The sequence below is a fragment of the Malus sylvestris genome, chromosome 7 (assembly GCF_916048215.2).
Source record: "Malus sylvestris chromosome 7, drMalSylv7.2, whole genome shotgun sequence".
Lineage (NCBI taxonomy): Eukaryota > Viridiplantae > Streptophyta > Magnoliopsida > Rosales > Rosaceae > Malus > Malus sylvestris.
In genome coordinates this window covers 15750459-15763852 of record NC_062266.1, presented here as the reverse complement: position 1 = coordinate 15763852, position 13394 = coordinate 15750459, and the positions used below count along the sequence as shown (strand labels likewise).

Below are 13394 nucleotides of genomic sequence, written 5' to 3'. Positions count from 1 at the left end.
TTAAAAACCAAATCCTCATCATTGTGTTGGAAGGTACCCTAAGACACAAACAAACACATAAAAACAACTCTTTTTGGGTTTTTCAAAACAATTTTTCAAATTTTTATGAGATTTTCGGATTTTTATGTCAAAACACACTAAAACACTACAAAACAGCTTAAAAACACTTTAAAACAACAAGGAACAACACTAGAAGTAATGGGTGATAAACTCCTACGAATTTCATGCAAAACAATGGTTACCCCCCCCCCCTCCACACACACTTAAATCAAACATTGTCCTCAATATTTCAAGCATAAACTCACACAAAAACAAGCAAACAAACAAACAATGAATAAACATGACAAGTATAGCAAAGTAAAAACCAGACAGAGTAAAGTTTAAGAACGCAAATCTGGTTTTGGAGATAAATGATCTTGTTGACTTTCCACAGCTTTGATCTCGAATTGGTTTGGAATTCTGAGCGAGGAATATTAAAGTTCCTTGGTTGTGCAATCTGCATTCTTCTTTGCTTGTTTCTTCTGCACGGCAGGCAGGCACGAGGTAGAGGTGATGGTCTATTTCTTTCTTCAATCTTTCCAAGTGCCGACCATTTTCTTTCTTTCTCCTTGTCCCTAGCTAAGGATGAATTAGCACATTGTCTCCACATGCTTCGAGGTATCATTTTCACTTCCCTTATATGTTCCCCAGGCAGATGTGGTAGCTTGAGGAAGCATAAGATGTTGAAAATGAGTACTCGAGAGCAAGGCTAGGTAAGCAATCAAGAAGGGGTTCCAGGCAGTCGATTTCAGATCGGAAGATTGATACCAAGTGCTGGCTGATTGCTCTCTTTCTCCTTGTCCCGCAGGCAAGGAAGAAAATATCGGTAATATCGGAAATATCGGTAGTCCGAAAACACGGAAATATCGATGGAAATATCGGTAAAATATCGATATCGATAAAAATTACATGGAAACCACGGAAATTGTAAGAAAAACTTGGAAATTTTTATTGAAACTTTGTAGGATGTTTATTTAGTCAATTATCTATTAGTTTATCACAAAAAATTGGAAAGAAATGCATTGCATGATGGATTTAACATTATCAAGTTGATTATATAGCGAGCTGACAAACATTGTGAGTGTAGAAAATATGTAGTAATTAATGAAAGAAGTCTAAACACACCATAATCATTTATATATAATGAATTAGTACAATATTTTACACTTTAGTACCACATAGTGTTTCTATGAGGTTCAAATTTTTCACTATCTTCATCATCTCTACGTGTAGAATGAGTGTATTGTGAAGAGTAGTTATCAAATGATAAATCCCCAAAATAGTTTTGCATGTAATTGTTAACATGCCACCCATATGGATCCGAGATTGGTTGAGGTTGTCCATAAGAAAAATCATTTGAAGATTGAGTCTGGGATTATTTCCATGAGTCGCTCGATTCCATCCCAACAGGAATGGGATATGAAGGGTAGGGAAATGGTTGGTTATCAGTATAACCATAGTTACTACTTCCCAATCCAACAGAGTCTGAAGTTCTAGATAACGAGTCATCTTCTTGACTTGACAAAATCCCCTTGCCTCTTTCTCTGCGAGTATAGTCCTTCCCTATGGCACCAATTCCTGGTCCTGCCCGCCTACTGCCATGGTCATCATCCTGTGTTGCATGCGTGAAGTTTGCCTCACCAGTGAAGGGGCTCATATATCCGGGAGGTAGTGGTCCATAATAGTTTCCATATCCACCACCACTACCTCCAGCTCCACTACCTCCAGCTTCACTATGTCCTTCATCATTCCCACCTCCGGTGGTAGGTGAGTCTCCTGATCTTGTACTAGAGCTATCATTAGTATCAGCACGATGTTGTGGTTGTGTAGGATTGGAAGAAGGTGGAATTCCAATGTTTCTTGGTCTTGGGCGCAAAAGTTCGTCCAAAGAGTCAGCGCTGCTACACCCCACCTCCTCCTCTAATACTCTTTCTACATTTATCCCTTCATTACGTGCTTCTTCAGCAACTCTGGGAGCTGGGTTGCCTTCATCATCATCTAGATGAAGAGGTCTAATCCATTGAAAAAGTTGGTTACCCTCTGTATCATCATCTTCACCAACAATATCAAACACATCTAGTGGGTCCCCACGGTCGACATGATCTATTTCTGCTTCCTTATCTCTAATTTGAAGCTTCATGTTGTAGTAGCAATAAAATAATTTTTCCAAGCTACTATGAGCCAACTTATTTCTTTGCTTTGTGTGTATGAGTGCAAATGTGCTCCAATTTCTTTCACAAGCAGATGAGGAAGTTGTTTGTGATAATACTTTGATTGCTAACTTTCTCACAGTTGGTGCATCGGTCCCAGACATGATCCACCATTCAGCTACAATGAAAAACAATGTTGATAAGCCTAATAACTCCAACAAATTCTATTATAAACTTATAGTGAAATATGTTTATACTCACTAGGAGACATATTTGTTCGAGCACCAACTGATGTTGGTTCTCCAAAAGTTCTTCTTGCATCTTTAAACCATGTTAGCTGAATTCAATAAATCGTGTTAGTTTAATCCAACAAAGTAATTATTATAATTTAAGTAATTGTCTACCTCATTTCCAAATTGGCCAACTGCTGGTGATGCAGGGTCTAATTTAGAGTATACATTATGTACAGCACGTATAAGTTTACCATCATCTCCAACACCGGGTCTGTATTGGTATCGGGGATTCAAATAATATGCTGTTCAAAGAAACACATACTCTAATAAGAGAAATAATACTTATGCAACTAAAGAAACGAATTGCAAAATTATGACATAATTTATACCTGCTGCATGCAAATCGTGGTATAATGTTTTATACCATCGGTCTTCAATTATCTTTATGACCCACCTTGCACCATGTTTTCTTTCCAATTCATCCTTCACTACACGCATCAACTCATATACTGCCCCCATAGTAGGATACACCTCTATGTCAACGATCCGTAAAACTTTGTAAAGAGGTTCAAACACTTGACACACATGTTCTGTTTGAGTCCAAAAAGCATGATCAAGCATTATACTTTCCACCATACGACCTATATTTGAGCGGCTGAAATTGTGGTTGGCCCAATCGTCACTAGTGAATAGTTGCTTCAACCCTGCTTTCTTCTTGAGTAGGTTGTTTAATGCAATATAGTTGGTGGCGAATCGAGTGGTAGCTGGACGAATAATTTCTCCTTTGCAAAATTCACGCATCTTTGCCAACAACCAACTGTGATTGTAAATATAATTTGTGATCGTTCTAGCTCTTTTGACCACAGTAGCAACATTCTCTCTCTTCCCCATTGCCTCAAACATGAGATCAATACAATGTGCTGCACATGATGTCCAAAACACATTATGATGCTTCATTAACTTTTTTCCAGCTTTGACAAATGCAGAACCGTTGTCGGTCACGACTTGGACAACATTATGCTCTCTCACCTCCATGATTACATCCCTCAATAATTTGTAAATATACTTGTAATTCTTTATATGGTCTGAAGCATCAACAGACTTCAAAAAAATTGTCTTTCCCTTGGAGTATACCATGAAGTTGATGATAGACAATCTGGTCGGGCCGGTCCATCCGTCACACATGATTGTGCAACCATTAGTTTCCCACTTTGACCTCAACTTGTTAACATACTCGCCAATGTCTTTATACTCCATATCCAAATATTTGTTTCTTATCTCATAGGAAGTGGGAGGTTGTACTCCAACACCGGCCTGTTAACATCCCACTACCATATTTTTGAAATGATGTGATGATGCCTTCGCAGCAGGGACATTTTCATAGATAAAGAACTTGCTAATTAGACGCCCCATTCCCTCCTTCACATTACCTCCAGTGAAATAACTCCAAACACTCTTTTGACGTGCTTTGGATGACTTATATAAACTTGGGGCTATTGGTGGTGTTGGTTGTGATTCTCTAAGACTGCCTCCCCGTCTCATTTGTGCACCACCACTTGTCCCGGAACCTTGTGCTCTATTAGGAATTTTATGAAGGTGTTCTCTTTCCCATGCTGACTGTTTGGAGGCACGTAATGCTTGTTTCAAACTGCGTCGTTCTTCAGGTCCCATGTCATCATCACATTCGTCCTCAACGTCATCATCATCACTGTCAACCGCTTGGCCATAGACTTCTCCCCGTAGCCCAGCTCGAATATTTTCCATTCCCTGTGTTATCTTTTCCTTCTGCTGTTTTTTATTTTTTAATAATGTGCTGATGAATGCCTTCACTTCTGGGGGGGACATTATCGCATCGTTGGACATTTTTTGATGGATCTAATCCACTAAGATGGTACTTAAGTCGTGTCACTCCGCCACTCTTCATTACCCGACCACAATATTTGCAAATTGTGCCATGTTTGTTTCCGTCTATTGGGTCTCCATGTTCCCAAGCTGGATCACGTTTACTGGACATCTTAAACGTACCTATATTTATTTTTCATGAAAATTAGACAATTATTTTTTGATAAAATAAGAGAACCTAAATAATAAAGTTATTCTACAGAAGAATTAAATACAAAGTAAAGAAAATGATTGTAAAAATTTAAGTAATTATACAAATAATAAGGAATAATAAAACCTAATATTAATGAATAATAATCCAATTTGATAAAAAAAAATCCTAATATAAAACATGGTGATGAATAATAATCCAATTTGATAATAATCCAATTTAATGAATAATAATCCAATTTGATAATAATCCAATTTAATGAATAATCCAATTTAATGAATAATAATCCAATTTGATAATAATCCAATTTAATGAATAATCCACCAATTTGATAAAAAAATAATCCTAATATAAAACATGGTGATGAATAATAATCCAATTTGATAATAATCCAATTTAATGAATAATCCACCAATTTGATAAAAAAAATAATCATAATATAAAACATGGTGATGAATAATAATCCAATTTGATAATAATCCAATTTAATGAATAATCCACCAATTTGATAAAAAAAATAATCCTAATATAAAACATGGTGATGAATAATAATCCAATTTGATAATAATCCAATTTAATGAATAATAATCCAATTTGATAATAATCCAATTTAATGAATAATCCACCAATTTGATAAAAAAATAATCCTAATATAAAACATGGTGATGAATAATAATCCAATTTGATAATAATCCAATTTAATGAATAATCCACCAATTTGATAAAAAAAATAATCCTAATATAAAACATGGTGATGAATAATAATCCAATTTGATAATAATCCAATTTAATGAATAATAATCCAATTTAATGAATAATCCACCAATTTGATAAAAAATAATCCTAATATAAAACATGGTGATGAATAATAATCCAATTTGATAATAATCCAATTTAATGAATAATCCACCAATTTGATAAAAAAATAATCCTAATATAAAACATGGTGATGAATAATAATCCAATTTGATAATAATCCAATTTAATGAATAATAATCCAATTTGATAATAAAAAAAAACCTAATATTAATGAATAATAATCCAATTTGATAATAAAAAAAACCTAATATTAATGAATAATAATCCAATTTGATAATGAAAATGATAAGGGAAATAAAATAATAAATAACATTAAACATATTAAAATTATCCTAGGGAATAATTATACAACATTACTTAATTACTTAAAAAAATTAACATGTAATGGTTAACATTACTTAATTACTTACAAAAATTAAATGCAAGTATTAATTACTTAAAAAGATTAACATACGAGTCCACACAAATTTATTTGTTGTTGTATAAATTACAATAATATAAATTTAAGTTTGTAAACTTACCTTAAATATGGAACCCTTTGTGTTCAAGCTTTGGAATGGATCTGGAATGACTTTGAAAATGGTAAGGGAAATAAAATAATAAATAACATTAAACATATTAAAATTATCCTAGGGAATAATTATACAACATTACTTAATTACTTAAAAAAATTAACATGTAATTGTTAACATTACTTAATTACTTACAAAAATTAACATGCAAGTATTAATTACTTAAAAAAATGAACATACGAGTCCACACAAATTTATTTGTTGTTGTATAAATTACAATAATATAAATTTAAGTTTGTAAACTTACCTTAAATATGGAACCCTTTGTGTTCAAGCTTTGGAATGGATCTGGAATGATTTTGAAAATGGTATAGGAAGAAGAAGAAACGAAAATTTTGTGAATGCCTCTGATACTCCATCTCTGATAAGGTGAAAGAATGTAAGTATATAACAGACATTGACACACTGTTTTGCATGTGAAAGAATCTTACGGACTGTCACACGATTTCATTATGAAAGCACTATTATTTGTTGTCCATGCTCTGAAATTGCAAAAAGTTATTTGGATCATTGGATCAGAAAGCTAGAGATAGGTTTTGAAATATTTGGTTTTGAATTATTTGGATCATTGGATGCTTTTTTTTTTTCTTACACGCCACCACAGACAATAAAAAATGACTCACACTCACACTCCACCACACACGCACTTCGAGACCCCCCACACCACACCACACACGCACACCACACACAGAGACTGACCTCAGTCTCTCTCTCGATCATTCCTTCCTTCTCTCTCGAACCGTCTCAATCTCTCTCTTCTCTCTCTGAGTCTTCGTTCTCAGTCTTCTCCCTTCCCCCTTCTCCAGTTCTTCCACACATACACACAGACATCATCTCTCGAATCTCGATCCATTTCTCGATCCTCCTCGTCCGCGTCTCCCTCTGCTCCTCCCATCTTACTCGCCCTAAACCCAGCCGTCGACACCACTCGATAACCGCCTTCTAAACCACCTTGTTCCATGGAGATGGACCGGAATTCATCGTAGTCGTCGGTGAGGAGCACGACGTTGTCCCAGCCGTCTTGGATTCGTGAGGAAGACGACGTTCCCAGGCTCCTACTTCTCTTCTTCTCGGCTTTTAATTTAATTTTTGTACAGATTTCGATTTTTCTGCATGTTGCACCATTTTTGTACTGAAATCGATTTTAGGGATTTAGGAATTAGGGATTCAGTTCATTTGCTTTGAATTCGAATTTGGGGATTTAGGGATTCGGTTAATTTGCTCCGGCGTTCTTCTCGGCTTGTAAATTACAATTTTTGTACATATTGCGATTTTTCTGCATGTTGCACCATTTTTGTACTGAAATCGATTTTAGGGATTTAGGAATTAGGGATTCAGTTCATTTGCTTTGAATTCGAATTTGGGGATTTAGGGATTTGGTTTATTTGCTCCGGCGTTCTTCTCGGCTTGTAAATTACAATTTTTGTACAGATTGCGATTTTTCTGCATGTTGCACCATTTTTGTACTGAAATCGATTTTAGGGATTTAGGAATTAGGGATTCAGTTCATTTGCTTTGAATTCGAATTTGGGGATTTAGGGATCCGGTTTATTTGCTCCGGCGTTCTTCTCCGATTTGAGCAGATACAAAATATCGCGATAGTTTCGAAAATATCGCGATATTATCGATATTATCGATAATATCGCGATATTTTGACGAAAACAATTTGGATAGTTAATAAAATATTGGGGTCCCAAAAAAACGATAATATCGGCGAAATATCGCCGATATTATCGATATTTTCTTCACTGCCCGCAGGTGAAAAACAACGACAAGGAGAATGACAAGGAGAAAACATGATATGAGATACTCTTGCTTTCAACCTTCATGATATGAAATACTTTTGCTTTTGATAGGTTGTTTGCAGAGGTATCCCAGGGAATAAGGAACACTGAGTGACTCGAGAGGCTTTGTTGGGAAGGCATTCTCGGAGATGAAGAAGGGTTATGTATGTCTGCCTTGCAATGAAGGGTGAAGGTCGACATTTACATGAATTAATAACCGGTAATATTCTTTCATTCTTGTTGGTAACCGTTGGATGATCGAACAATAAACTTCACTTGCTTTCTACGTCACCAGAAATCTTCGACAGATTGCCGGTAACTTTCGCAAGGCTGAGTGTGCATGTGATAGATGCTGACATGTCTGGAAAGCAAATGCCTCTCCGATTTATGAGCTTGCCTCTTCGATTTCTGAGCTCACCTCTTCGATTTCTGAGCTCCGTCGAGTGCAGAGGTTGCATGTGACAAGTGTGGAAAAATTTGGAAAAAATGATGGCCCATTGTTTCTGAGCAAGTCCAGCTTTTAAGAAAGCTAGTGCCTCTTCGATTTTTGAATTGGCCTCTTCGATTTCTGAGCTCGCCTCTTCGATCTCTGAAATCCCGTCGAGTGCTGATCTTTATAAAGACGCGCAGTTCGTTTCAAAGTACACTTGAAATTTCGCTTGTAGAAACTCCCTTCTTGCACTTCTAATATCTTGATTTGTCCGACCTCTTCTTTCTTCAACACCTTTGAAAATGTCTGGCCCCTCCGACCGTCGTTTTGACTTGAACCTTAGTGAAAAGGCATCCATGCCTTCTTCAGACAACATATGGCGCCCATCCTTCATGTCCCCTACCGGTCCTCTTACCGTTGAGGATTCGGTGATGAAGAATCATATGACCGCTGCGGTGGTGGCCCGAAACCTTGTCACTCCCAAAGATAACAGACTTTCCAAACGATCTGATGAGTTGGCTGTTAAGGATTCTTTGGCTCTCAGTGTTCAGTATGCAGGTTTTGTGTCTAATATGGCCCAACGTCTATTTGCTTGAACCCGTCAAGTTGAATCATTGGCGGCTGAAGTGATGAGTCTCAAATAAGAGATTAGAGGGCTCAAGCATGAGAATAAACAGTTGCACAGGCTTGCACACAACTATGCTACAAACATGAAGAGGAAGATTGACCAGATGCAGGAATCTGATGGTCAGATTTTACTTGATCATCAGAGGTTTGTGGGTTTGTTCTAACAGCATTTGCCTTCGTCTTCTGGGGTTGTACCGCATAGTGAAGCTCCAAATGATCAACCTCTGATACCTCATCCTTCTGTGGCTTCGCCAAGTGTTGAGGCTCCGCCGACTACTGAGACTTCTCCTAAGCAGCCTTTGCGAAGGCTCATTCTTGTATTTTTCGGCCTCCTGTTCATTTTCAACGAATTTTAATGTAAAATACCTTGCATATCTGTCAATGTTTCAAAAATAAACCCACACCAAAAATAATTAAACAAGCAACAAATAAAAATGACAATCATGGCAAAATAAAACTGCAGAAAAGGGAAGGTTTTTAGGAACGCAAAACATGGGTTGCCTCCCAAGAAGCGCTTACTTTAACGTCTTGCAACTGACGAAACTTCCTTTTAAGCTTGGATAGGGCCCACGGCACTGAGTGGGATTTCTTCCACAATCTGCCCCACATCACTCTCATAGTATAGCTTCAGGCGATGCCCGTTCACTTTGAATTCGTCGCCGTTCCTTAAGCTTTTAACTTGGACTGTAGCATGGGAAAAAACATTAGTGACAGCAATGGCCCAATCCACTTAGACCGTAACTTACCAGGGAACAATCGTAGCCGGGAATTGAATAGTAACACTTTTTGTCCAATTGAGAATTTTTTTCCCCGAATCATTTTGTCATTCCGTATGTCCTCAAGTTCATTTAGTTGGAGCTTCCTATTTATTCCAGCAGCATCTAAGTCCAAATTGAATGTTTTCACAGCCCAGTGCGCTTTGTGCTCCAGTTCCACAGGTAGGTGACATGGCTTGCCGTAGATTAGTCGAAATGGAGACATCCCTATAGGTGTTTTGTAGGCAGTGCGATATGCCCACAGTGCATCATCTAAAAGCAAGCTCCAATCCTTCTGGTTTGGCCCAACAGTCTTCTCCAAGATTTGCTTGATTTCTCTATTCTAGACTTCGGCTTGGCCACTTGTTTGAGGGTGGTATTGCGTGGAAACCCGATGCTTCACATTGTAATTTTTAAACAGCGCCTCAATGGTGTGATTACAAAAGTGGGAGCCTTCATCGCTTATGAACACCCTCGGCATGCCAAATCTGGAAAAGATGTTAGCCTTGATAAAATCTACCACCACTCTAAATCGTTAGTACGGGTGGCTTTGGCTTCCACCCATTTCGACACATAATCAATGGCTAGCAAAATATAAGTAAAACCATATGAGGGCAGAAAGGGTCCCATGAAATCCATACCCCATACATCAAAGATCTCCACATTAAAATGGGGGCTTGCGGCATTTGGTCCTTGGCACCTATTGTACATCTTCTTTGGCAGCTATCACAAGTTATACAAAATGTTCTAGCATCCTTAAACAATGTAGGCCAATAGAAACCACTCTCTAAAACCTTAAGGGTTGTCCTTTGGGTGCCAAAATGACCCCCACATGCATAACTATGGCAAAATGCAAGAATTGAATTAAACTCAGAATTGTGCACACATCTATGAATAATCTGGTCAGGACAATACTTCCACAAATATGGATCATCCCACACATAAAATCGTGCATCATTTCTGAGTTTATCACGCTTGTTTTTATCTAGAGTGCTAGGAACTTGTTTTGTGACCAAATAATTGACCAAATCAGCATACCAGGGCTCACTTACCTCTAGGGACAGCAATTGCTCGTCAGGGAAGGTCTCTGGAATGGGTAAGGAGTCCTCATCGTGCACCAAACGGTTGAGGTGGTCAGCCACCACGTTTTCACTCCCCTTTTTGTCTCTTATTTCAATGTTGAACTCTTTAACATCCAACGAATCAGCCTTAGTTTGGCCTCCTTCTTGGTGAGAAGATACTTCAACGGTGCATGGTCAGAATATACAATCACTTTAGTGCCAAGTAAGTATGAACGAAATTTATCTAAAGTAAATACAACTGCAAGAAGTTCTTTCTTAGTGGTAAAATAATTCAATTGAGCATCGTTTAGGGTCCGGGAAGCGTAGTGGATGATGTGGGGATGTTTGTTCCTCCTTTGGCCTAAAACAGCACCAATGGCATAATCGGATGAATCACACATTAGCTCAAATGGAAGGCTCCAATCTGGTGGCATGATGATGGGGGCCGAAGTTAACATGTCCTTGAGGGTTTTGAAAGCGGTCTCACACTCCTTGTTGAACTCGAACGCTACTTCCTTGATGAATCTCCTATAAAATCTTGCATGGCCAAGAAAAGAACGAACCCCCCTCACCGAATTAGGAGAGGGCAAGTGACGTACAAGATCTATTTTAGATTTATCAACCTCAATCCCTTTTTCTGATATGATATGCCCCAAAACTATACCTTGTTTTACCATAAAATGGCACTTTTCCCAATTCAAGACAGATTAGTTTCGATGAATCATTGTAAGATCAGAGTAAGATTATTCAAGCTTGCATCAAATGAGTCACCAAAAACACTAAAGTCATCCATAAACAATTCAATGACATTTTCCACAAATTCTGTGAAAATACTTACCATACACTTTTGGAATGTGGCTGGTGCGTTGCATAACCCAAATGGCATGCGTCGATAAGCAAAGGTACCAAAGGGACATGTGAACGTAGTCTTTTCTTGGTCATTGGGAGCTATCACAATCTGATTATAACCCGAATAGCCATCAAGAAAACAATAAAATGAATGACCGGCTAACTTTTCCAGCATTTGATCAATAAAGGGCAACGGGAAGTGATCTTTTCTTGTCGTAGCGTTGAGCTTCCGATAGTCAATACAAACTCTCCATCCGGTTTGGATTCGGGTGGGCACAAGCTCATTATCTTCATTTTTTACCACAGTGACTCTGGACTTCTTAGGAACAACTTGGACCGGCGAGACCCAATAGCTATCAGAAATCGGGTAAATCACTCCACAATCTAGTAGCTTGATGATTTCCTTCTTCACAACGTCCATCATGGGTGGATTGAGCTGGCATTTTGCTTCTCTAGATGGTTTGGCTCATTCTTCCAAGAGTATTTGATGCATGCAAGTGGTAGGGCTAATTCCCTTGATATCGGCCAATGTCCACCCAATGGCAGTTCTGTATTCCCGAAGCACCCTCACCAACTTGTCCTCCTCTTGTGCAGTGAGTGAAGAAGAGATGATACCGGGCAGCGTCTCTTGTTCTCCCAAAAACACATATTTCAAATGGCTCGGCAATGGTTTAAGCTCTAGGGAAGGGGGCTGGATTACAGAAGGAAGCAACTTGTTAGTCAAATTGGGAATTGAAATTAGGTTAGGAGACTTACCAATATGCCTTGGATTTGATTATAGGGCAGCAACCGTCTCCACCAATTCCTCTTGAATAGGCACGGCAAGATGTTCCTTGTTGTTGCCGTGTGCATGCCTAAGTGCTAACCCTTCGTTTATGAGTCCAACGCTTTGCGTGAGAGTCTTTTCAAGTGCAACCTCACTCAAATCATCAAGGAATTCCTGCACCCAAGAGTCAATCATATCAATAAAGAAACAAGAATGACCATCATGAGGATATCTCATAGCATCAGAAATATTGAAATCAATAACTTCCCCATCAAATTCCATGGTCAATGTTCCCTTGAATACATTTATCTTTGTACGGGCAGTCTTCATGAATGGTCGGACAAGTAATATTGGTAATTGAGGAGAATGGTTCGAGTCTTCCATTTCAAGAACGTAGAAGTCCGCCGGAAAGACTAGGTGATTCACCTGCACTAAAACATCTTCCAAAACACCTTTTGGATACGCATTAGATCTATCGACCAGTTGAATGATCACTCCATCATTTTTTAATTCTCCTAAGTTCATAGATGCATATATTGAATAAGGCATGACATTTATTGATGCACCTAGATCTAACATGGTAGATTCAAAGCGAGTATTTCCTATAACACAAGGAATCGTAAAGCTGCCTGGATCTTTGCACTTAGGAGGTAATTTTCATTGCAACACAGCTGAGACATTCTCACTTACCCTTACCACCTCTTTGTTCGAAGCCCCTTCCTTGTAGTGCATTGATAGGAGCATATTTATGCGCCTTAGTTAGCTAGTTCTTATGCATCTTTGTTATGTTTTCTTCGTTAAAGTAGTCTTTTAAGCTACTTTCATGTGTTTTCAGGTTTAAAGGACATATTACATGAAATGATGCAATTTGGAGCTTTTGGAGCAAAAAGTGAGCTTGGAATGAAAAGGACATGCTTGGAACACAAGGTTGGGTTGAAATTGAAGAGTTCGAGATTTGAGGTTTCCTACTTGAAGTAGGAAAGCTAAGCCTAAAAGTTTCCATTTTGGGTTGATCTTTCCTAAATCGGAATTGGCAACCAAAGTTTCTAAAGTTGGAAGTTTCTATTTTTGGAGGTTTCCAATTTCGAGAGTTTCTATTCTCGGCTTTGGGCTTTTGGATGACCCATCTTTGCCTCTTGGACCTATGCCGCACCTAACCCTAACCCTAGCCCACTTAATCAGCCGCACCTAGGCCTTGTTCACATGAAAAAAATCTGATTACTTACCCTAAGCCCATGCCGCACCTAATGTTCTAG

At 38.1% G+C, this 13394-nt stretch overlaps 1 long non-coding RNA gene across 1 annotated transcript; it reads right to left on the bottom strand.

Annotated features, from left to right (window-relative positions):
• Positions 1-3187: 3187 nt before the first annotated feature.
• LOC126627654 (uncharacterized) lies at positions 3188-5910 on the bottom strand. Its single transcript, XR_007625103.1, has 2 exons — positions 5816-5910; positions 3188-4447 (listed from the first exon to the last, which is right to left on the bottom strand). It is a non-coding gene; the product is annotated as an uncharacterized LOC126627654 (long non-coding RNA).
• Positions 5911-13394: the final 7484 nt, after the last annotated feature.